The sequence below is a fragment of the Bombus pascuorum genome, chromosome 4, assembly GCF_905332965.1.
Source record: "Bombus pascuorum chromosome 4, iyBomPasc1.1, whole genome shotgun sequence".
Lineage (NCBI taxonomy): Eukaryota > Metazoa > Arthropoda > Insecta > Hymenoptera > Apidae > Bombus > Bombus pascuorum.
Genome location: NC_083491.1, coordinates 8458703 through 8483013, shown reverse-complemented (window position 1 = coordinate 8483013; position 24311 = coordinate 8458703). Strand labels below are relative to the sequence as shown.

General features: G+C 34.7%; 1 protein-coding gene and 1 long non-coding RNA gene across 4 annotated transcripts in view; both read right to left on the bottom strand.

Annotated features, from left to right (window-relative positions):
* Nucleotides 1–24311, bottom strand: part of LOC132906575 (fasciclin-1) — a 386191-nt gene that overhangs the window by 192226 nt on the left and 169654 nt on the right. The window lies entirely within an intron of this gene.
* The window catches only part of LOC132906060 (uncharacterized), an 82721-nt gene continuing 75425 nt past the window's right edge, over nucleotides 17016–24311 (bottom strand). The window contains exon 3 of the long non-coding RNA XR_009657930.1: nucleotides 17016–17141. This is a non-coding gene — a long non-coding RNA (uncharacterized LOC132906060). The remainder of the gene's footprint in view (nucleotides 17142–24311) is intronic.

The following is a 24311-nucleotide window of genomic DNA, read 5'->3' as shown; positions in this document are numbered from 1 at the left end:
TATACGTATAATTGATAAAATATTTATCAAATTTTAGAGGAAGAAATCCAAATAGTTATTTCATAATCGCACAATTGTTTAATGTGATTATAAATGTAGAACACCAACTAAACAGAGAACATAGTAATTATCTCGAACTGCAAGGTGCCATATTAATTAAAATTTCAGTTATGATACTTTTTTCGAAGTCACATAAACTGTTTTCATTTTCTCGATCATAAAATGTATTTTCACATTGTTTGTTGTAAATATCCCGTGCTATTTCCATCGTAATTGCTCCTCTTTGTTACGGTTATGTCTTTACGTAATGGTTGTGCTTATTAAATGTTACGGTTATTGTTACGAGCATAGAGCTAAGAGAAAATTAAGGAGGTTAGCAGGTTCGGAATTCAAGCTGAATTAGGAACTAATCATAACATAATATATTAATTTTCAATCTATTACTATAATAAACTCATACTTTAGTTTGATTTTATATTAAACATTTAAAATCAATCTAAAGTCCTATTTTAATCTTAAAAAATATTGGTTAAGCAATCAAAATTTCCATTTGATAACAAGTTTGATTAATTAAGGAACAGCTTATAAACAAGACCAATCTAACTGCGGATTACTAAAATATATTATCTTCAAAACGGACTAACGAGTCAGTAAAATGAATAGCCCGTTGCTGGAGCAGTAACATTTGTCAACATAATTTTCTCGCAGACTAAGTTAGGTTACTTTACGACGAGGAGTCTCGACTGACCTTAAACGAGGTAGAACGAACCACTTCTCAAAACTTAGTCGCGGTAGCCAATAAACCCAATGTGATTAGACAATGAGAACAATATCAAACCGGCAAACGGAGCCACCAACTTAATTACTTGAAAATGTAATCGGAAAACAGGTTTCCGTGGTTCGTAACAGCTCTCTCTCTCTCTCTCTCTCTCTCTCTCTCACTCTTGTCTACCTAGTTACCTTTATGTGGAAAATGAAATTCCTCGCTTATATCGCTGGATCTCGAACTAAGGACCAGAACAAGGGCTCGCTGATTATTTCAGAGCACGATGTGCAACACTAGATTACAAGTACTTGCTGTAACTTAATTAGCGCAGCATTTTCCTCGGATCTGTATGAAAATTACGTTCTACATGCGCTGAGAGGCATTATATTTTTGGATAATTTAAACTTAATTTATGCCAAGTTATAGAAAAATTTTGGATGGAAGAGGATGTCTGTCGAGTAGAATGATCCTCCACTCGTTACTCGATTACAGATGCTCATACAGTATGTATGTTAAAAGCTTAATAAGGGCAAATGTACTCTGCAATTCAGAAATTATTATTTCTGCTGGAAAAGAAACCGAACATTTAGAAGAAATTTGTCGTACACCTCAGAAATGTTTGCCTTTACGAATGGAAATCATTTATCTCTAATCTTACCATGAAAATAGTTCGTCACGGTGATAAAGGAAAAAAGTACAATCTTTAATCTATGTAACATCTTTCATTTCGAATGATATACCAAACATCCAAACTATTCCTCTACACTACACATCGTATATTATCTCCATCGGAAAATTAATCGAAATGGCCAAATTATACTAATAGACTGTGATATATGACGTTTCTGTAAACGGATTAAGAGGATTACAGTCAAAATTTCGAACATATTATTTGCACAATACAAACAGCGTCGGACAACTGGAAAAGACAACCGGTAACAAAGTTACACACAGCCTGTCAATTTGTCAGTATGAAACATCGTACACGTGGCTGCGCGTATGGACTGCCATTGTGCAGTAATATAGTCTCTGGAACAGGCCTTAATGCCAAATATCCCCTACGAAATTGTACAGGATTATGCCCGATAGCGTGAGAGCGAGAGAGAGAGAAAGATAGAGAGACAGAAAGGACACAACACCAGTTGCAAACGTTCCCTGGCCACGTTGCTGTTGCAAAGCTATTAACCTCGGACTGGCCTCTCGAAGAGACAGGACTAACGGCACCACCAACTCTCCATTGTCCAATTCCGACGCGATCTATTGCTTGGCCCTCAATTATGGAACCTACCTCCCCTTCGTTCTTGTTATTTCCGGTATTTCGTATCTCCTTTCAATAACATCACTGAGCACCTCTTCAGAGTTCTCGGATATGTTGAATAATTGTTTCATAGTACTCGTGCCAGACAAATCTGAATTTGTTATTCATGGAGGAACTTTTTAATCGTAGATGATTCGATCACGTCTGTGTTTACTTTGACAGTAATACATTCTCTGAATTATTTTAGACTCACTCGTGTTTTCTTGATAATGATTTCTCATCTTAAAGGTCATCTTAAACACCTAAGTGTTGTTAAATGATTGTTTCACCGTATTCGTTTCAAACAAGCATTTTTGAATATTTTTTATTTGTCGTGTAATAAGTGATCATATGATTGGTTTAACTTTGTATCTTTAACTTTTTTAGTTTCTTTTATACTACTTCCATGTAATCATAAGTTTCTACTATTTATATGAGTATGCCAATCAGTCTATAACTATGATACTAAAAAGTATATTATAGTATTATAAGTATATTATATACTTTCTTAATTTTTCTTCATACTTATAAATATTTATTAATTACAATGTAAATGCACTTTAACGTAAAGTTATTTCGATAAATCTGTATATTGAACAATCTGTGTATCGTTATACACTATATATTGAAAGTATGCAGCGAATGGTCGATATACGTCAAGAGATTGCCACAGATAACATATGGTGGTTATTCAGCTAGTATCGAGGAGATGTTGGTCAAACAGTTGCAAACATCACGCATGCGTTATTGCTGTGGTTATTAACCTCGACAGATACTCCAAGAGACGCGTCAGAAACCGTGTCCATAGTCCAATTTCATCGCGATCTATCGTCTGATCCTCGATTGTGCCTACGTCACTGTTCTACACCATATCCGGCATACTGTATTGTCCACGTTTATTGTGCTCCAACCGTGCATCACACAAATGATCCTATATCATCTCCAATTACATACTGTTCCTTTAATCACATGTGATTTCGCGTTCTCTCAATAGCCATCACAGATTTTTTAATTAAATTTTCTATCTTACGAACAAATTTCAGGTTTCTGTGTTTAAGTCTCTTTAAAATGTATTTAGTTATTGATAACACAAGAATTTCTTAAGTTTGTAATTTCTTTGCTGCAAGTTAGTTATCCTAAATTAATTTTTTATTTACTATCTTGTAATGTTATTTATTATTAATGTGTTTCATGATCTATGTTTCACTAAGATTAATCAATGGATGTTAATCACCGAGACACTGATGAGTTTTATGGTACTTTGATTCTAGTTTCTTTATATTATTACTTTTTATTCTTTGTAGTTCTACAATGTATCAAGATACTTAATTAAAATAAGAAAGTATTTTCTTTTAAGATAGTCCATATCACTCGATCATCCATATTGCTAACAATAAGTGACTATTGCCAAGTCACTTGGAAATCTTTCATACTGAGTTGCTTGAAAAATTCATAGCAAAGCTAAAGAACAAAAGCTTAAGAAACATTTCAAATATATTTTCATAAAATAATTAGGTTGTATTTAAAGGAAAATGAAGTGAAATTAAGAGATCAGGCGTTTGTATCCATTTCCATGCATTAATATCATTTATCGTTTATTATGTTGCAATACTGTTTACTGAAATCAATACGTGAGAAAAACATGAAGAACATAGAAAGAAAAGCTCGAGCAGAGAATGCAATTATCCATGTGGTGGTTATACAACGTGTGCATCGACACTGCAAAGCTATTAACCGAGTAGACAAGCTTCCCGCCATGTCCATAGTTTACTCCTGTCGCAATCTATTGCCGAATCCTCAATTATATGCTCTCACGTCACTGTTCCCCATCTGTTTCCTTTGTACCGGTTCGTTTGCCGGAATTATCGTTCATACGATAATTGCTTCCATCTCGTATTCTTTTTCAACTCTGATGCGTAATACGTACTAACAATAATTATGTATCAGCAAATTGTGATTTAAATTTTCAGATTAAATGAAACAGTCATGAGGACAACTTTCTAGTGATTTCAATACAGTCATGTAATTTATCTTCCTTTATAATGCAAACAGTTGACAAGTGACAACTTCATTTTGTAAGGATACCTAAAGTTAATTAATCATTATTCTACGTCTACTAAATATCCGGTGATTTATACACCAGACTATGTATATTTATGTATTTATACTTCCTATTGTATTATTTGATTTTATCACTGCCATTAAACAACTTATTTATTGTTATTCCTAATTCCCGTATTTAAGGGATAATCAAATGTGATTTTCCTCTTTTTCTTATGAAAGTCACTTGAAATATATTCAAGATTAAATATAGGAGCAACTCAGAAAATAATTCCACATTTTTCATTTCAATTACAAAAGATCCTAGAAAAAATCATACAGTAAAAGTAAGTTGACGAGGTGTTTAACTTATGGGACACGTTCCACTATGAAAGAAACGACCTTTCTCTGTCTTTTTTCTTTTTTCTCCCCCATAAAACGACATTTAATTGTAAACATAGGAAAATGGACACATAAGGTATCTTGTCTAAAGCGTCACGTGAACAACATAACGTCGTGAGATATCTTGTTTGCAGATGTGAAAGGGCTAACAATGCTAAGTGTACGACACGTTATACCTTGAAACAACAATTTTTTTACATGCAACGATGTTCAGTTGTAAATATTAGGAAACTGACACGCGAGATATCTCGCCTAAAGCGTCACGTGAACAACATAACATCGCGACAAAGCATTGCATAAATGACATTATACGACGAGTCACGAGATACCTTGTCCATGTATGCGGACAGGATAAATAGTATATCATATATCATGTGATAGTATCATAAAATCCATTAATCGATTTCTAGTAATAATATATAACTTTTACCAGAGCGTACAAATTAATGATGGATTAATAATAAGAACGGAATCATTAGAATATAAGAAAGAAATATTGATTAAAAACATAGAAATGACATATTTTATTATCTACTACATATACCAGTATGTAAGTTTCTTATTCGTATACGTTATCTATATTAATTAAGGTTCATTAAACCTATACTGGTTCCTATTAATATGAACAGTCCTATTAATTTAGTAGATGCTCCTCAGTCGGTTTTTGTTTAAAAATTAAAGAATCTGAAGATGTGTTTATTAAATAAGAAAATAATTATATGGCAATTACAAACGTCAGTTTTATAATTGCATGTTAACTATCGAAAATCAATTTAATCGGGCTATGAATATATTATTGGATTGATCCTAAAAATTCGTGACACATCTGGCATTCAGTGTTTTAAGAAAGATATAATCGAATGAAATGTTGAATTATGATCCTGCTAATTTAATTAACGTCCGTCAAAAGTAAGCAAATATTTATTTGGAATAAAAAAAATGCTTTCCTGAGTGGCAGTGTATCGCAAACAAGAAAATATAAAGAATATCGTAACGATGAAAATGTAATTATATTTATAAACTGAACCTTTATCTTTTTCTTTTTTTTCCTTTTTCTTTTTTTTTGTTTGGAATAAAAATACAGGACTCGCATATTTCCGTTTACGAAAAGGTATCTCCGAACACCAACAAGTTAGAAAGTAGCAGAGTTCTTTCATATTTTCCCAGGCATGTTGCTCGAGTAATTTTTTATTTCGCTCCTTTTCTATTCATCACTGCCAAGTAGACTACAGTGATCTTATGTGGTACAGGTGGTACTCGCTCGACACGAGATGTACACTTCACAGCGTTGTATTCAGGGACGTTCACTTTAAAACTTGCAACAACTTTTTATTCTTAAAGTGCCAGTTATACTTTTACCTCTTACCTCTAGCATGTTTTGTTTCGTCTATTTAATGCCATCGCGCGTGGTTTAAGAACCATCTAATTGTGAATGAATTATGCGTGACCGATTGTATTATCTTGTGAAACATTACAGTGTTTTACGATTACACTATAAACTGAATACAAAGTACGACACGAAAAAATTTCTTGCATTCTGATTCGCGAATTTCGAGATAATAAAATTGAATTCTAATCTTATTTTGTTAAAGAAAAGTTTGATAATCTTCTTATTACTTTAGACGCTGTTTTACAAAGTTAGAGATAGCTTTAAAAAATACGATATTCTTTCACGTACAATACGTACCGGAAAATTTTAGATTATTTCGTAGATAGATTCACAAAATTACTGAATTTCGATAAATTCTAGATACCTTGTGTGAACTGCTTTACAAAATTATCGAATTTTAATAAATTTTCCATTACGTCGTGAATTACTTTGCATAATTAATGAATCATCGTAAATTTTCGATTAGCTTGCAAATTGCTTTAGAGAATTAATGAATTTTCCTCGATTTTAGATTATCTTATGGATTGTTTTATGAAAACGATGAGCCATTAATTTTATTTTACCGTTAGAATATAAATAGAAACGTAAATTATATATTTTCGGCTCTCCCGTACATTTATATCGTTTGTCTTAGTCCTCACGACGAAACTAAGTTTCGATATCACTATAATTCCCTACATTTTCCGGAAATACAACGATAGAGCAAGAAAAAAAGAGAAATTTTCGGAATTCCCTGGTCGTACGAAGCCAGCAAGGACTTGCAATTACGTAAAAAGTTTTTTTCTCGCTGAGACAGGAAAAAGAAGTACTAGAGCACAAAATAGACGACGTGCTTAAGGAATATCCTCGTCGGTCGTTTCACCAACTATATAGATACTCTCTTGAGAAAATTGAAGCAGACGCGGACAGGTAGAGGAGCGAAGCGACGAAAAAAGAAGCAAACGAGGAAAGATGAAGACGTCGTCGGGACGATTCGTAGTTGTTCGCGGTACATCAGACGCCGTATTTCTGTTACCGGCTGGAAGGGAACAGTACAAAGTGTTGTTTTTATGTACAGTGAAAGGAAGCATCTAGTTGTCAAAATGTTTAGCGAAAATCATGCTATTATATTCCTATTGGGATCAAATACATCTGCAAACGTAAAGAACAAGATTCCTTTCATTGGATTTAGCAATTTTATTTGTACTTTATTTATCTACCATTTTAATGAACAAATAGGAGTTGAAGACATAGTTGTACTCAAAATTAAAGCTATAATTATCATATATCGATGCTACACAAAATATCATTGTGATATCGTCGTAAGAGAAACTTTCCGAGTTGGATATGGATATGAATTATCTATTTGAAGTTTTCTTAAGATATTTTGAGCGTCCACTCCTGACAGGTAACAGTGTTTTAACTAACACGGTAGGAGAAAAAGTTTTTCGGAGGTCACAAGCACGTGAAATTAAAGGCGAAGGAAAACCGTTTTACGGGACAAGCCGTACGTTAAAGGTAAGCGAAAAAGTTTTCCCACTGTCGACCGCGGCTTTTGTGCGCGTAAATTCTCGCATGTGCTTGTTGCAAACAGATAATAACCCAGTGAGCTAAAATCGTGCTGTATAATGTGCGGCAGTAATCTCTAAAGCTGCACCACAATATGGTAACAATAAAAATCATTAAATTCACTTCAGTTTTGGAATAAAATAAAATTATAATAATTGAAAATTATGATAAGCTAAAAGAATTAAAAACTATTAATTAGTTGAATTGTTTAATCATAAAAGAGAACATCTTGTAACAAATTCATTCGTATGGAGAAAAAAGCATCGTGAAATACGTCGAGAAAAGTTTTATTCGAGAAAGGTCAAGTGGTAGAAAGAGAATGAAAAATGAGTCGAAAATAAATGAGCGGGAAATGCAAAGATAAGGAAAGCGATTCATGCCAATACGTAGATTAATTACTCTCTTATGTATGTGGGCTTGACTAATACGACAGGGAATAATGAAGAGCTATTTGTTAATTAAATTTAATTCAATGAATTGTTTTCTACTTCTCTTGAATTTCTTTTGAATTCTGAGATCAATGTCTCATTTCCCTTTAACTTTCTAGGATAATGTTGTAACATATCATTACTTTAAACTCATGTTTGCTTTAATTCATCTACTTCCTAATCTACCTTTCCTTTTCACCTTAATAGGTCATCTTATCGCCTTTAAAACTGAAAGTTGTTTAAACAAATATTTTACTAAATCTTAACGCGATGGAGCATTTGTATTATGGACTTTAGGAAATTGAAGTGTCCAATGACAGTATGATAAAAAAGAAACTATAATTGTGTCTATTATTTTTGTGCAATATTTGTAATTTGTAATGTTTGTATTATCGTTAAACCATAAATGTTTGTCTTTACCCGAAATTGCTCTTATTATTATCATATACTAATATTGATTGTAAATTACTATTAATTCCCTATTATTAACATTGTTAACATGTATCTCAAAAAATCCACCTTTCAAACCGAACTTTGTATCGATAAATCATCCGAAACCACAGAACGAAAACCACGCTAATTGCAATAATACCTATATTATACTCCATCGTTTCTAACTTCACAGTTTCGTCCGTTCGTTCGTTCCAATAACCTTAACTTGAGAAAAATATTGGTTACCTCCTGGGACACTGCAGTATTTCATTCTATCTCTCCTGTCATTTACTATCGGATAAAGTTCGTAACATCCTAACACGATGGAAGCTTGCAGGCAAAGTGCAAAAATGGAAAAAGACAAAAATTCCATACAGTGGCGTATAGTAAACAGAAGGTAATACGAGAACGAGAGGGCAGATATACATTGTGCGAGAGTTCCTTACACGCGGTAATCTTCAAGGAGGAGGAAACAGAAGGGGTAAAAGGGGTACGCAGGCAAAGGAACAAGTATAAAGTGAAAGAGCAGCCCTCGTGGAAGACTTCTCGATGAAATTTATTCATAGCCGAGAGATTGTCGTCTTCTTCGCACCCCTAGTTCTGCGATTAACCACGCCCCAAACTCTTCTTCCTTCACCCTTCTACCCTTCAGAGCCTTTATTTTTTTACGTCGATGTCCCAGGGGTGACGGAATGATAAACGGGCGACTACGTTTATAAACTCACTGTCAGGACTAGGGAAAACTTTCCAGTGAGTTGTCTCTCTCTCCCTCTCTCTCTCTCTTTCGTTGCGGTGTGAAATTATGAATGAACCGATGCTTCGAGCCGTAATCTATTTTCGTATTTAATTTTATTCGACGACTAGTTTCAAAACGGGTACGTGTTTTCTTCGAAGTAACTTCTTTGAGGAAGGAACGATTATTTTCTCTGATTAGATTGCATTTGAGAAATGTACAATTTGTCTAGCTATCGTATTATTCGGAAGTATTTGGAAAATTGTTTATTTAGGACAGCATGCGATTTAGCAACAAATTTGGGGATAAAGGTATCTGCGATGACTTTATCTTTTGTAACTTTATCGTAGCACAAAGCATCATGACGATAAAATGAATTGTTAACTTTAATACGATAGAGCAATTAATACGTAGTCGCAAAGGATCGTGAAATTATTTTGTTGTTTTAAAACTTTCTTTTTCAACTGCTTCACTTGCTTGCTTGATGCCAAGTTTTTCATAGATAATCTAAATTTATAATTACGCTAACTACATCCTACTTTGTATGTATATTATTATCACGAATTCACTAACGTGTTAGCAAATTCGCGAGTGTAAAATCGGATATTTATGAACGATGCAAAACGAAGTAAAATGAAATTTAATAATACGATAAGACGCAGAAGTAGTTAGAGTATGCGACAGAGTGTAAAATAGGGGTGAATGAAAATTGGTCTTTGTATCAAGTGTCACACGATGAACTGTTTTATCAGACCTATGGGACTGATAGAGGAGAATTGGCCTCCGTATAAATTACGTATAAAATCTAATGTTCTTAATTTTCCATAAATCTGCTAAATATTTTATTTTGAATGAAATAATTTTTAAATCAATATTAACTTCATTTTATTTTTTACATGTAATGATTTCTTTCATACTGTTTTACTTTCTACTTTCTTTATTAGTCTATTTTTGCATGATATTATTTTGCTCACAGCTACCTGTATAATGACTTTAATATTAATTGAATTAATTACTTTGATTAACAAATATGACGTGATATTAATTCCTTTCCACGATGCTTTCATGGTGTCATTGGTTGTTATCACTGCAATATCACTGTTTTAAAATGTATATGTGCTATCGCCAGCCTTGAACGTGTTAACTTTAAAATTCATGCTTTGTACTTGACTACAAAGAACCTGTTGCATATCCCACACGTCGTGTCGATCGAACTTGTTGTCTCAGTAATGAAAACTAAATTATTTATTCCATACGTCGTTCATTTTGCTCGGCTCATTATATATTTTTAGAAATTTGCGTAATGATAATATCAAACGTTTTGAAAAGGGAAAGAAGAACAAATTTCGAGCATTTTTAAATCTATGTCACATTTAAATTAATTAAACTTGATCTACACTAGGTTACAAATCTTTAGATATGTTCAAACTTTGTAAGTTTCATGCGATAAAATTCTTACATATGTATCATATCACTATACAATATTTCTATTAAAAATATAGAATAATTATGTATTAGAAATGTATTTCTCGAATATATGAAATTCTTTATAGCCCAAAAGACTGTAATTTACAGTAAAAGTTCAATAGAATTAGCTGACCTTAAAACGAACTGACTTTTTTCACTTTTGAACCAATAATGGAAACGTTTTATCGACGAATTGTCTAATCGGAATTAACGTTAAACTCACTTTGTACCAAGATTACAGGAACACGCCTCGTTAGGTGGAAATTAACGAGAATAGTTTGACGGGTGGTTAAGTAGCAACGGAATGTTGTACAGTTAAATCAAGGAGTTTGGATCTGTCCCGGTATCTGGGTATTGAAGAGGAAAATAACTTCCGTCATACGAAATTAAATCGCTGAAAATGAGATTAGACGGCGTGTCCATTAGACGAATGAATAGAAAGTACAAGCATCTCCTTCTATCCTGTTCCAGTGTAGTCGTCTTTTAGCCGCGATTTTGTCTCTCATTAACAAGTGAGCAATGTGAATTGCCCCTTCTCTTGCACAGAAGGATCCACGAAGCTCTGACTCATTCCGCAGGATGGAACAATTAACTCGGCTGAATTGTCTGTTAAAAGGTCTTGACACTGAAAATTCAAGCCGATCTCGCTTTTTAACCAGTAACTTCAGGTATTCAAGGCACAAAGAGGTATTCAACGCGATCCTCTTGCCCGTGTCGTCGTCTTTTTGCGCTAACTCAATACCAATGACTCTTAATTTACCAGTTTGCAAAAGTACAATTTATGCGTTTCTTTCGCTTAGTATACCTTGTTAACTCTTTATTACGATATTTCAAGAAGCAAAGGCACTTTTGATATATAGATTGAAACAGAGTTTGTTAGCAAGAAAAATGTATGGGCGTGAACATTTGAATATTTTGGTTCATTCAGCCTAGTGTAATAAATAGGATGAAAATAAAACTGGTTGTATGTTACGTTATTTTGTATATTATGATCTTCGTAAGAAAGTATCCTTCCCAGAAATTTCCATGCCTAATAAATTACTATTTATAATATCCAAAAATCGAATGATTAAATCTATTTGATATTTCAAACAGTTTAATGTTTCGCATAATATCGCAACTTTCGGCTCGAATTTCAAACCTCCTTAATTCTCTTCATTCTTAATCCGACACGTACCGAGCTTGAAAACTGAGTTTGCCGTGCAAAGTAAATGTGATAAAACGTCATCTAACAGAATGTTCCCTCTGATTAAACAGACCGTAAATACTAGTTACACATAAACCGAAAGAAACGAGTCTACTTCAGTTACCTTAATGTATTTCTTTGTCTATACTCGGAGTGCAGCTAACAAGTATAAAAACGAATATCTGGAAGGCAAGCAATTTCCTTCGGTATTCCCGTTCTTCCTTTCTCTTTCACTCTCTCGTTTACCTTCTCTGTTAGACAAGATCCAACGAAAACGTCACTTATGGGGTAACGTCTCTTACACATTGACAATCTGAGATGGGGCCAAATCCTCTAGAAACCCATATATCTTGTTGATGGATGCTTCTAGGTCCGGCGATTGTGCGATTTACTCCTCTCTCGTCCTATCTCCCTCCTTGTCCGTTTCTCCTATTTTACTAGACCAACTTGGTTATCCTTCGCATTTTCCTCCTGTATATTCTACGCGTCCATCGCTGAGTTTGCATTCCCATTCAAGCAAATTGTACGTGGATTCTGTTCTATGTAGCATGGAATTATATAAAGGAATATATATATATATATTCGCATATGTCGTCCTTGATTGTCGTTGTTACTTGCAGTTTGATTAATAATCTACGACTCGACGATCATGTAAAATTGAACACTTTTATCCGTTTTTGTTAACTAATCCGTGTGTTTGTCATTTCTTATTATTATTATTTGAATCGTGAAGAATAATTTGTAGTTGTAAAGCTACATAAAGTTGAACGTTTTTCTCCTTTCTAATTATTTAATTCATAAGAATGTATGAATCAAACGTTGTTCTTTTTTAGCAATTTTTTCTGTTCGAAATTGTTCAAAACTCAGGCAGTTTGACATTGTAGTTAGTATAAAAACTATTGGCAATAACATTAGAAACAACATTCTTCAAAAAGTATACACGTTTATTCCAATGAACCTTAAACATATGAGTAACTATCAAACTTACTAAAAGTTTAAACAATTACTGTTGCAAAACTAATGGAAATTTTTCAATCCAGCTGGAGTCATCAAAAAGAGTGAACTTTCTCCTGCAAAATGCTTTTCGTTCCTTCGCGATACGACTTTTCGCTACAGAGATATCATTGTTTGAAGAGACTTGAATTTTCAATAATTTCCTATCGCTCTCTCTCTCTCTCTCACACACGCACACGCACACGCTCGAATCTCACGCTCGCACCGCGTCACAGACCAATAGTGACCAATCACAACCTCGTTAACAGTATACCGGTCAATGACAGATAGCGTGTGCATTTTTTTTTACTATTAGCGTACTACTAAGCGTACGCATTTCCTGGAAAAAATGTGGGTCACACAGCTGCAAGCTGCCATTCATAGTTCTATAGCTTTGGACACATCTATTGTATTATACTTTCCAGTGCTATATCTTCGGAACCAATCGAGATATCGACCTAAATCAAAATGGGTTATTGAAATTACACTTATAAGTAAAGTATAAGATTTGATGGAACTTGTTACTGTAATCTTCTTTATTAAAATGCAAATGAAAGAAACTTATAGAAAATAATATATATATACAGACACACAATATGTTAATATAGATACATATTTTGACAATTACATACAACTAAAGAAATACAGAATTCTAGTAGAAACTTGTTCCATTTATTAAATATTGAACCAAGGAATATCACTGTAGATATTTTCTATTAATTTTGCATATTAATTGCACGCCACACATTTTTACACGTTTGAATTTCCCATGAACCTCAAAATATCTACAATCTTACCTACCAAACGGTAATCAAAATCTCATAAGTTTGAGCTAATCTATCACACCAACATCCAAAATCCTAAAGAACCTACGTCCCCGTTCGTTGCAACAACGGAAAACCATTTCGACGCTATTGACCGTTTCGATAGAAAGAAATCGTTCGCTGGAGTCCACGGAAGAAACTTCATCGACATGACCCAGAATCCTATGTATGTACGCAAAGAAGAAGCAAGATCGAAACCGCGTTTCGGCGAGATAGCAATGAAGCTGAAAAAGGATGCAGAAAAGGTAGTCGAAAGGAATCGTAAGAGCGACTTAACTTGGCCCGGGACCGCCACCACCCTCTGCATACAACCCTCCGGCCCACGGCTGGCTCTAAACGACGCTGGAAGATATTTACCGGCTGCGGACGTTGAGGATTGTCCGGGTCAGATATCGAGGGTTCAACTGGGTTACCGTGAAAACGTAGTGGGCCGGATTATCTCGATCTTTACGACGTTACTTTTTGGCGGAGCCTCGAGGGAGAACAGAGATACCGGGGTAACCCCTGACGACATCGGTGAACCGGCTTTGCCGCACAGTTCGAGAAGCGGAAAATCTTATGCCGAGTACTTTTATCCGACGACGAGTTCCTGTCCCGGGGCTGTACTGGTATGGAGACGACTGGGTCAAAAAATCGAGTCTTGCTCCTTGCACGGCTTTCACTCGGCAAAGGATATTTTTACTCGAAAATGGAATGTCATTAAACGCGCTGTTTGTAAATGGAGATGGTTCTTTCTATGGAAGTTTAGAAGAACCAGATTAGTGGAATGAGAAGGAAGTTTGGTTAGAAGGTTATGAAAAAGAGACGTACGAAATCTTGTTTGAACTTATGTGACTTGGACGAGTCTGTTTTAAAAGACTTTGGAAGGTTGGTGTTCTTAATTAAATTTTTGTGTACTCTGAGTTATGCTTAACTTTTAGTCAAATTTGTAATGTACAAAGCTTTACGCAAATAGGTATATCTATCTTAATTTGCGAAAAAGTAAAAGTTCAATAAGAAAGTTGGAATATTCCATATTTCACGAGTATCACACGTGAACTATCTTTGATCGTGTAGTCGTTAAATTTACACATTTTATGAATAGAATAATAATAAGAAGTGTATGATTTGTGTAAGAAAAATAATATAGTTCAATTTAAAATGAGAATGTGCAACTACGTTATAAAATGTACCTATGTAATTCTATTTTATAAAATTATGTTCTATTCTATCTGCAATTGTTTTAAGCATTTAACTTCACGTAAGTTAATACAGAATATTATGTGAACTAACATTTCTTCATATATTTTAACACCTACTTAATTCTTTTCAGAGTCGGTGCAAATATAAAAAACTCCCTAAGACCGCTAAGCGGAGGTGTAAGCCTGATATTTTCCGCACGAGCATTCTTTTACATGATTTATTAGGTGGGATTACGAGGCACTGTTACATAGTGTTTTATAAGTCGTGTACAAAAATTTACCACACCATATGGGGGTTATTCTTAACACAAATTTTAGAGGATTTCACCTTATTTAGAACCACACCAGCGATAATTTTATTCATGTAAGTTCATTGATTCGATGCATGCTTTAAATACTTTTTCATTGAGTCTTTATTCATTATAGCATATTATATATTGAAAGATAAAGAAGGAAGAATCAATTATACAGAATATGATCTTCACATACTCAAATAATTAACGTGTTTGATTGAAAGTACAGAATAATTTTAGATGACTACTATCTATAATAGATAGAATGTGTTTTCTTTTATGCATATCCTACCATATCCGACAAATTGGAATTCATATAGAATTAGGTCATCATTTTTTAATAACTACAATATTTGTTAATGACAAAGTAACAAAGAAAAAAAAATACAAAAAATTCTAATGCTCAGAATAATTCTTTGGAATGCTATAGATAGACACACATATATACATATATATTTACTACATCTAATAATTTCCTCACATGAAAAGAACAGAATTAAGAAATAATTGTTATATGAATTCAATTATCCTCTTATTTCTGCATTATTTGCATACATACAGATGACTGCTCTTTGATTTCCTAATGCAAGATGAAATATGTTATTCCACAGTAAAATTCCAACACATATAATTTTACATTTCTGCAATAACAATTAGACATACCCAAACAAATCTGCCTCGAGATGTTTTCCACTTACTCAAACATGCCTTCAACACAATGAATCTGAATAACATGGGTCGTGGGCGGCAGTGGAAGACAAAACGCACAGAAGCGCAAGATCAACCAAGGCCTCCAACTTGGTAATAAGAAGGTGTGTGTGTTCGTTACGAAGAATTGGGATAACGTTGAGATTTTAATAAACCAAGCTTTGCGTTTCCGTGTTCGTTCACAAGAAGAAAGCATCGCGGACAGCAGACACGGCCACTCATAAAGAGACCCGATGCTTACAAGGCACTAGATTAAAAAGCGGGAAACAAATGAGAATCGCTTCCGGCGAGTTGTCTTCTGCATCTAGATAGCTGTTTACGCTCGATAATACCTCTGGGACCGTTTTTCCATCTCTACCCCCTTTTACGTTGAATGGTACGACTGTCGGACGTTCTTTGGATGGTCAACAATGACAGATATGTTGGAAGTTTGTTAATCGAATACAGAGCGCAATTAACGAAATTGAAACAAATATCACATTGTCATGCAATTAATCCTGTCCTCTTGATGTTTTGTAAATTAAAAAGTTGTTGAATGAAGCGTAATTTGTTTCGTTGTTCGTTACAACAATGAAATTTAATGCCAGATCGTTACGAAGCAATCCTGCCTTTCCACTGGTGAATTTTCGCGTTTTAGAAAGTTGTTGAATGGATTTTTTGAATAGAACAATGAAATTTAGTATTAAGACATAGCGTTCAGACAAACTCGTTCTTTGCTGTATGACAACAGTACGACTATCTCATCTCTATAATTATACAATTTTTACATTAGAAATATGTTTTACTTATTTTGAGTAATAGTGTTCGTTGCAATGTTGCAACACACTGTCTGTTGGATATTGTCCTTTTATAAAGTGATATTGCTAGATAATTGAAGCGTCGCTATATATGCAGTGATAACAAGGAAATTGTTAAAGGGCATTCTACTGTAGATTTTGGGAAAAATCGATCTTTCTTTATATTTTGTCGGAGAATATAGTTTGAAAAATATACATTCGACGCTTTGTGTTCGAAATCCTGACATTAACAATGTTGTCGCTGAACGAAGAATGTGAAAATCAGTGGCCACTGAAATATTGTTCAAGCGCAGTTCTTTTAAATCGTTATTCGTTGGAATCTACAAAAAGTAAATAAATCTATGGTCAAGTGCTACTATTTTTTGCGCTAGATGACAAGTTTGTAGACAAAACAGTAAATAGTATACACAACAGGTCGAAACAAAAGGAAAATGAAACGTGGAGAAATAAAAATAGGAAATAGTGAAAACAAGAACGACCTGGCGCATGAAGATTTGCATTTTAAAGATAGAAGTTGATTTAAGAACAATTGATGCACGAGTAACTAATTGATTAATTACATTATACAGTGCAACGTACTTACTTCGACTGACCTTTAATTTCAAGCTCATTCTTCCACTCTTTTATTAATTGGTACTTAAAACTGTTTCACGTACCTGCAAAAGATATGAAAATATTTAATTAATACATAATACATGCTGATAATTGGGCTGTTCAAAAGACACATTGATCAACTTGATAAGTTGAAAAATACAGAAATGTGATGATACTAGAGACACTATTTATTAAAATTAATGTAGTCGCGATTATTTATGTTAGCTCCTTGTGATAAATAAACCTATAGAATCATTTGTTCTTTGTGAACACTAATAACGTGTTCTTTAAACGCCAATAATGTAGGTAGGTACTTGATTAGTGAAATTGAAGTTGAAAAGGTGGAAGAAATTAGGTTACAAGTTCACACGAGGAATTAACAATCGTTTCCAACGTAACAATAATTCTTTGATGAAGAGCTTTGGTTCACAGCTTCTGCTCGTGATGGGACCGTCGATCAATGGTGATTTATGGACTCGGTGCACCGCAATAAGTTGGCACGTCAATAAATCGACACCGAGGGCAAAGCCAATAACTTGTTTTGATACCTTCCCGCGTTGAGTTTCGCAATTCTTAAGAGGTGCAATTTCGCCTGGTACGTCGATTTCCACGTGAAAAACGAAACCAGTTTCTTATAACTAGAAAATCGACGAACCCTGGTAAAAATTTGTTGATTCCGAAGGTTCATTAGGAGAAAGGAAATTGGAGTATTCCTCGTTAAGTAACTTGGTTTCTGATAAATAAATTTTGGTAGCAGAAAACGTGGAAAATACACAGGATATACATAGTTACAACTGGCCAAGTGATTCTAGATTCTAGGTCGAGTATATTATATATCTTGTAGATAACTTGGTCGTTGTTATTGATCGTTATTATTCCATGGTTTCAATATATTATAAAATAACTGTGACAATAAACATTGGTTAGTGGCTTTGCACTTTAACTATAGCTAGGTAAGCATGGTACTACAGCAGCTATTAATTTACTAAAATTAAATGCAAGATACATGGGCATTGGGATATCGCTGTTTCAATTAATTATAATATTTTTCTAATATATAAACGAACCTTTTTGTCTACATATTTATATCTGATTTACAATTTAGAAATAAAATAACGTAAATATATGGAACTTTTTAAATAACCGGACATTAAATCGATTTCACACGCAGCTATAAAACATTTACGATTAAATAATATATAATTGCTATTATTTGTAATTCAGACTAAACCAAGAATAAGAAAATATTTGAATTAATAATAATTAGGTGATTACGAACTTTCGTGCAAATTTATAAATACAATTAAAAAATATAGAATATAAATAAAAATCTTTCTCTTAATGTTACAAGAAATATTTTGTTATCAATATATAATATTGTTGAGTGAATATTCTGTATAATTTTTTTACAGTATATATACCTGTATACCCTGTGCACTTTTTAATATCTCAATTTTCTAAGAACACAAACGTTCTGACGACAGTACACACAGTATCTTAATTAATTAAAAAGAACGATTAAAAAAGAATCTGCTTGAAGGAAACTATTAAACGTGGCAGCAAAGGAGGAGAGTATTGCGCTTTATGAACAAAAGCAAATTTAATTCCAACACTTTCAAGCAAAAGTACGAAACAATGTTCTGAACTCGGGCGAGGAAAATGCTCGATATCAAAACGGACCTGTTCTCGTAGCTCACAGAAGGAAAGAACAGAGAAACCAGTGGGGGTTTTCGCCAATTTCCTGTGGACGAGATATGGCTACTTGCCCCAAATGCAAATTTCCCGGTGCTAATTAACTATTCGGACAGGGAGGCCTCGAGTGAAACGACGACCAAGGGGTGAAGTTAACTGGATAGTGGGCAGGAAAAGGGGTTAGCTACTGAAATAGCGTCCACGACTATTGCGCACCACGCCAAAAGAGGGAATTCATAATTGCTCCAGCCCGCGTTTGTTCAACCTGTACGTTCTCAACTTTGCCAGCAACGGTTTAATCCGGATGCGTCTGCACACCCTCTGCGACTGGTTGCACTCTGTTAATCGTATTCGTCAATTTGACAAAACTTAATGAACGATTAACCCGCTAAATATTATAGGGAAGACCAATTAGCCTGCAACTACATTTGCTAAATCTTTTGAATTTAATTATTTATTTACTTGGGCATGTTTAACTAAACATTCACAATTGAAGAATGAGAGATAAAATGAAAATTTATCGTCTCACAAAGAGATAAAAGATGATAAAGGATACAAGATTTCAAGTGTTTGTTTTTGTCTGAGAAAAACAGAATCATAAACCTGACAATGATAGTGATAATGTAAGTTTACTGTATAGTTTATTTAATTACATATGCTATTTCTCTGCATATTTAACTCTACTATTTAATTCAAGGATTTTTTATAGGAACATGCTACGTATATGTAAAGTAATTTTGTGATATTACACGCATGAAGTAAGTAAACCCAAGCATTTAATTATGTAAATGAGATGTACACTACGTAAACGAGTATTCTATCAAAAATAAGCAAAATTCATAATTTATAAAGAATATGTTAGTAAATAGATGTTTCAACATTTCTTAAAAATAGTTTACTTTAATAAGTTGATAATTTGCAATACATTGTTATGCTTATCCACAATCCTTTACTTTGTCCATAGCAAATTTAACGGATGAAAATTATTTCCTTGTTCTAATAAATTAGACTAAATAAGTTTGTTCCAGGTAAACACGAGGAAATATCGAAGTAAAGAAGAAACCCTTGGGATTTATGGCATATGTGAAGGCTGATCAACGTGTCCAGCCGTAAAATAAATTTCCTGATCGAGGCCATTTCAATTTGACAGGCTACTGATTGTCATTCTGGACACGTCGCAGCTTCTATTTACTTGTAACGTGCTCAAACAGAAGAGGGTGACAGGAATACACATATGCTCAAGAAAATGTTGCTATCAGAATGTATGGCCACGCGTGCAACTTCGTACGCGTGCCCTGATTCTTCGTTATCAGAGTTTGTTTTGGCATTCATCTTCCATCGATTGTATATCCTCTTCGAGAATTTTATCATCACATTCTATTAGAAAATTAATTTTACATAGCTAATTCAGTTAGATATTTTATTATTTTAATTCTTAATTTTAGGTAGCATATCTTTAAACGTGTAAAAATACGCATAATACTCAAAGATATATGAAATAGCCATAGCACTCATTATAATATACAATAAATGAAATATAATATTACGTAAGTTCGTATTTACGTACAAACTTGTATATTACAATGAGCTCGTATCCTTAAACAAGCAAATGAACGAGTAGACTCATGACTATTGTCAAGTTTCCTACCTTTTAGGCAGTAATACTTTTCAGTAGTTAGAACTGGATTTACGTCATGATACAATCGATATTGTAGAAAATTATCCACGTTTTGATATACTGTTGGATAAAAATTAATCGGTTCTATAAAAACTCCCATATGGCCCACAATGTCATGATTTCACTAGATATAACTTTTCTGTGACATAAAAGTTCCATGATGTGATGATTATTTTCTACAAAAAAAAAAAAAAAAAAGAAAAGATTAAAGAAGCTTTTCTGGAGAAAGCCAAACGTGGATTGGGGTAGTTTCAGTACTTGAGCTCTTCAATATTACATCCCACTGCTCCATTTTGTCTATTAGTTGTTTCCTTCAACGTTTCATCGCTAATATCCCTGTTTCCACATCATGAAATTATAATATCCTAATAACAGAACGCGTAACAAGCTTCTAATGAGTCAAGTCAAATTTGTTGGTTGTCCGTGGATGGAACAATGCCGAAAGTTGAGCGCTTTGGAGTAGGTGGTGGCAGCGAAACGAGCATGCTACCGCAAAGCTTCGCGAAACCGAACAAAACATGTAGCTAGAAACAAAACACTGGCCAATCCGCAAGCCGGGTCTGGTCGCCATAATTAATATTCGGGCATTAACCCGGTCTTTCTCTGCTTTCCTCGGCCTACTCGTCCCCTCTGTAGCTGCACTTTCCTCTTCGTTGCGCTCTCTCCGCCCGTTGCCAACCTCTCCGACCATTTTTTATCTTACCCCAAGGCGATAAATTTGCATTTCATCCCCTCAGCCCAAGGCTGAGACCGTTTTGTTAAACATTATCCGTGGCGCAGTGCGGCATATGGGCATGATTCGCGCTAAGAAGAAGATTATGGTTGCGTCTGGCCCTACCACTACCATAGTTTTGCGGCGACGGAATTATCCCCGGGTTTTACAGCGTCTGGATTATGAAATTTTAATTTAAGGATTCCGCGCGACTTAATTTATGTATATTACGTTCTTTTCTATCAGAGAGATTTAACTGTTTAACGTGTTCCACGTTGACGACGCCATGTGTACAGTGTCCCACGCAAGTTGCTCCAGACATATATAGTTTTTAAATAGTGGAAAGAAAAAATAGGGTAATTTTGTCATTAATTTCAGATTAGTACTAGAAATTTTGTTATTTGTGATCTTATGACGTTGTCTATCGTACACGCAAATCTTTATAATACGGTTAGAGAGTGTTGCAAATTAATGGAATGCTAAGCGGAAATTTTCCGAAAGTTTTGAATTTCACAAAGAAACTTTTGATCGATCGTATATATTTCTGTAGTGCAGTGTAATTAATATTTGTACAATTGAAAGGAATATTTTCAACCAAATTGCTTATTCTCTTCTATTTCTGTATTTTATTCGTGAAAAATTGCGTCACAGAATACATTTAGTTTTCTTGCCGTCATTCTTCCTATGATAAACTTCTTTAAAAGTAACCACAAAATAACAAAATATAAAAAGAAATAACCATAGTTCCAGTAATTTAACCCTCTCAGACCTTCGCCGTGCTTGCTAAAGGGTTTCTCAAACTAGCATCACATCCAAAAAGATTATTATGCACAAAATTCTCTCAGCGTCTCTGCTGTACAAAGAAGCTAAAAGTGGAAAAACTTTTGCAAAAAGAGAAGCAATGTCTTTCATTAATTTTCTATGTTGCGCAACACGACCGTTACTTTCAAAGAAAATGTGCAGCGCGGTGTAATCCATCTGTCGCTAACATTATGGACAGAAGCACTCAACAAACACTGTTGTATACGTCGTCGTTAATCCAGACGGCCGACGGGGTGTTAACATTACGGCGAAATTTTTACCGACGCGCCAAATACGACTCCGCTGTGTAAATACCCCCGTGTCACCAAATGTCACCGTTAATACGTTGGAACTATTCCATTCCATGGGTCCTATATTACCTTAGACCAGTGGTTCTTAACGTTTTCGAAGCGACACACCACTTTTCCCATTACACGGCAAATTTGCGAAACAGCATACTCATTAAGGTCATAAAACTAGCAAGAGAAATATAACACTAAAATACTGGATATAATACTGTAATGAACAGTTTACTGTATAAATATAGTAAACAGAGAAAAAGTTGGTTAGAAAAAGAATGTATGTTCGTGAAAACTGTAACTAAAATAATTCTTTTATAAAGTTAGAACATTTAACACATTCACTACGTACTTTACTTTACTTTACTTTTAGGCTCGACGCAGACGTTTCAACTGGCAAAACAAAGAAATATATACGAAATTACGAAAAAGTATAAGAAGAATTGATAATACACTGCTTGCCAAAAAATTGCAACCCCTTAAATGTTCAAATCGCTCAAAGGTGGCGCGATGTTTTCAGCGAGCAGTATAATTCGTATCAAACAAAGTTGTCAACGCAAAGAAAAATATCGTATGAAAATTACTTGTCAGAATACAGCATTAGATTTGTAGGAAATGAAAATCAGATCCACAGCGGTCGTGTTAATTTCGCGAGGTGTTCGAAACGAAGATGGTGTTCCAAAGTACGTCGGTGAAGAACCACTGTCTCAGACCCTCTTTTGCGGCCTATAAAACCAGTCGTGCAACACGGCTAGCTCGCGCATTTACAACCTTGTCATCGTTTTCTGTGGACAACGTGGGGTGGAAAAGGTGCGATTGTCACACTTATTTGCATGACAGAAGGGTAAACAGTGGTAACGAGATTTGCGGGTTGCCCGTGCAATCTTGACACACGACAACTTCGATTGTTCGGGTTACGGGGACTCTGGCCAAACATCGTCCATCTAATGCAAATCCGTATATATAGGACAGGAAAGGAACGCGTGGTGAGAATAAGGGTTGGCTCTTTTAAAGTGACACGAGTGAAAAAATTCACGCCTGGATCGTTGACAGCTTGACCGTACGTGATGTTCTACTTTGTTGTCTGTTTGAAACTCTCGCTACGAAATGATGGAGTTTGGGGTTCTTTGTTAGCGTCAGGTTGAGTACATTTGGAAATGTGCATAATACGAGAGATACTATACTTTTCACATTTACATAATAATCCTCGTCTTTTGTTGGGAGTAGCTGCTAGGTTTTCGAATTTTTCGTCGGAGTTAGCTTTAATCCTGCTCTTCTTCTCGCTTTCTCTTCGCGTCTCGTGCTTGTTCTTCACGCAACCATTTTTGTTGGAATACTTCATTCGCAAAAAAAAAAAGAAAAAGAAAAAATACGTAAAATATACAAAAGACAGTAACACTATATTAAGTAGAAAAATGGAACATTTAAAAGCTATCTCTAGTCTGATGATCTCTATCGAAATAGTGCATATATTTCGTGTTAGGTAGATCCGAAGAAAACATCAGGTTGAATAACTTGAAAAATGTTTCTAATACAAGCAACGTGTTTCCGATATTTATACCGAAAACTTGTTGTTTTAGCCTTCGTTTCTAAACATCCCATCCGTAGGCATACAAACATACGCAAAAAGGCGAGCACAATGGAAGAAATCAGTGTAAGAGGAGGAAGTTAGACCCTGGGCAAACAGAGAGGTGGAAAAAGGGAATTGGATGATAAAGGGGTAAGGGGAGGGGTAAGGGGCGTTTACCAGGGATTAAATTTGATCCCCGCATACTTACCGCAAGCCTTTGTGCGCGCGCTCGTGTGCACATGCAATGCGTGTATGCGGTGGACCGCGATGAAGAATCTAAACATTGCGTGTGCACATCCGGTCGGGGTTTGCGGTTTTTCGGAGGGTGACGGCGTCGTTCCCCTCTACGTAGACCGCGTACGTATCTCGGGGAAAAAGATGGGACGAGGCTAGAGTTTCTTTTTTCCACCCTTCTCTCACGAACCGTATATTTTTGTTAACAATAGGTGCGGATTTCGTATCATTTGCATCGCCGATGGG